Here is a 2773-nt window from a genome sequence, read left to right as displayed (position 1 = left end):
CTTGCTTCATTAACAGAGATGCTGGTGTTCCCTGTTTAAAAATTGCAAATTCTCTCATTTAAAATACCCAAAATCCATGTTCTTCCTCAATTAAAATGAAATGCCATGATATATAGAGAGATCAGTTGAGCAATGTTTGATATAGTTACAATTTTAAAGCAATTTGGAAGCCTAACAATGCCTCTATCATAATAAAACAAATTCTAAATATCTATACATGTTGTTGGTGTTTGCTTTTGGTTTTTTTATCATAGAAAAATCATAGCTGCCCTTCTCCCTTTGCTCACACCAATGTGAGGCACTGAGCAGCACTGTTACGGTGGTGCCCTGCCCCTCACTCCCAACCCACAGCCCTACGAGTGCCCCTCACTCTTGACCCACAGCCCCTTCCTCTCCCCACTAGCTCCTTCCCAGCCACAGCTCTGTCCCAGCAGCAGGACAAGAGTCCAACTGCAGCTGTCCCACTGGCTGCTTTGTGGCTCTGAGCAATGCCAGATCTTGCTGTTCTTCTCCCTGCACCTGTGCCCAGGTCCCAGTAATTTCCATACAATGGGAAGCCCTCAACTGGGGCTCATGGACTAGGCTGGGCAAGCCCCTTCCCTTCCAGGCTGGCCTTCCCCTGCACAAGCTCTGTAGGGGTATGGGGGGCTCTAAGCTTCTAGACCTGTGTGAAACAGCAAGTATTTACTTCGGATTCAGATTTGGATGATTTGGATTTGGAGATTTGGCTATAGACTATAATGGGGAATCACTAAAATACCTATAACATTGTCATTTTTTTTGCAGATTTGGATGAAAACAGCAGAGATTGTAGCCCCTCCTGAGGGCATGAAACCTGCCAAGTTTCAAGGAGATAGGTGCAGGGGTTTCTGTGAAAGTGCACCTCAAGCTTCTGAAAGCAAGTAAAAAAACAAATAAGTGCAGAGTGAGGAGGGTGGCATTCACCCCGTCTGGACCTGGAGCTTGGGGAACCCCAGCAGCAGGAGGTTCACTTTGAAGAACACCAGCTGCTCCACCAAACCAGGATCCAAGGAAGTGCAGTGGTGTGTCACAACATCACGAGCAATGCTGAACACCCTCTCACTTGGCCCATTGGTCAGTGGACAGGACAGGTGTTCCCAGGCAACTGTGGCTAGATCCTGCCCCACCTGACTATGGGTTGCCCAATAGGCCAAGGGGTTGCAGTGCAGTGGCTCCACATCCTTGGTGAGAGAGGTAGCCACCAAGGTCTCCACGCTACCTGTCTGATAGTGGGGTCTGGTGCCTCCGGACCCCAACATTGAAGCCATGCCGTTGGCCTACATTGGCAGTGGCGGAAGAGATTGCTGTGGTTGGAGTGCTGGCATGGGAAAGTGGATCCCCCTCTTCCATGTCCCCCTACCTCTGCCCTCCTGCCTCCCTGACTCTGTTCACCAGCACCTCTGTCCAGTGATCAAGGATTTTGTTGCTGCAAACACTCCTTCACCCTTGGGTTGCACATACCCACCAGCACATGCACCATACTGGACTGCAATCGGTCCAGCTGTTTTTTTGATGCCCTCCTTCAGCCACTTTTCCAGTGCCTGCACCTCTGCCCCAGCCAGTATCATTGATCCCCTGGAACTTCTCTGTTTGATTCTCAAGCTCCTTCACTATGGGGATCACCTAGCTAAGGAGGGCATCACCAGTGCTGAGGTTCTTGGTGGCCTCAAGGAATGGCTTGAGGACCACCAAGATTTGGGAGATGGTATCCCACTCCATTTTGTTAAGGGGGCTGCTAATCCCGATCTCCCCGAGGTAAGGCCATTTCATGGATGGCCTTCTGTTGCTCAACCAGCCTTTCCAGCATCAGGTATGTGGAGTTCCACCATGTCTCTGCATCCTGTATGATTTTGTGCTGTGGGATGCTCAGCTCTGCCTGTTTGTCCTGCAGCATCTTGCCCCCCTAATCCCCCAGTGCTCCAGTGGAAGTAGCCTGCCACCTTCTTGCATTTTGAAATGAGCTAGCTGGTGGCAGAACTTGTGTGCCATACAGCAGATGCCAACAAAGTTGGCATTGCACACCGCCTTGACCATATTGGCCCCATTGTTGGTGACCATGAACCCATGGGTAAGCTCACCCGTTCCAATGAGCCACCCCTGCACTATGCGGTTCATGGACACCACGATCATCCATCACCTCCGCTTGAAGGCGAGTCCACTGATGGCTTGACTGATTGCACCATCACTCTGTGAGGGAGAGGTAGGCATGATCTCCACCCCAGCTGTTCCAGAAGTCTGAGGTGAACTGAAAGCCTACCTGCAGACCTACCTTCCACAGCTCCTCCCTCAAGTACCGTATTTTTGCGCATGTACCCCACCCACGGGTATAAGCCATGCCCATGGGTATAAGCCGCGCCCACATATACCCCATGGGAAATTGTATTTTTGTAAATAAATCCATGTATATGCTGCACCCGTGTATTCCCCGTGGTGGCATATACATGGGGAGGCGGCACAGCCTGGCCTGCCCCAGCAGCGGCAGCACAGCCTGGCCCTCCCGGGCCCAGCAGGAGGCTATGCAGCTCAGTCCTCCATGGCCCCAGCCCCTCCGCAGCGGCAGTGTAGTCCGGTGTGCCTGGGCCCAGTGGGGAGGCAGCGCAGCGCAGCCCGCCCCAGCCCCGGCCCCCTCAGCGGCCCTGGCAGCAGCAGCAGCACAGCCTGGCCTGCCTGGGGCTCAGCAGGGAGGCAGTGCAGCCTGCCCCAGCCCTGGCCCCCTCAGCGGCGGTGGCGGTGCAGCCCAGCCTGCCCTGGC

Source organism: Alligator sinensis, unplaced genomic scaffold (genome assembly GCF_000455745.1).
Source record: "Alligator sinensis unplaced genomic scaffold, ASM45574v1 scaffold1724_1, whole genome shotgun sequence".
Lineage (NCBI taxonomy): Eukaryota > Metazoa > Chordata > Crocodylia > Alligatoridae > Alligator > Alligator sinensis.
This window is presented reverse-complemented; position numbering follows the sequence as displayed.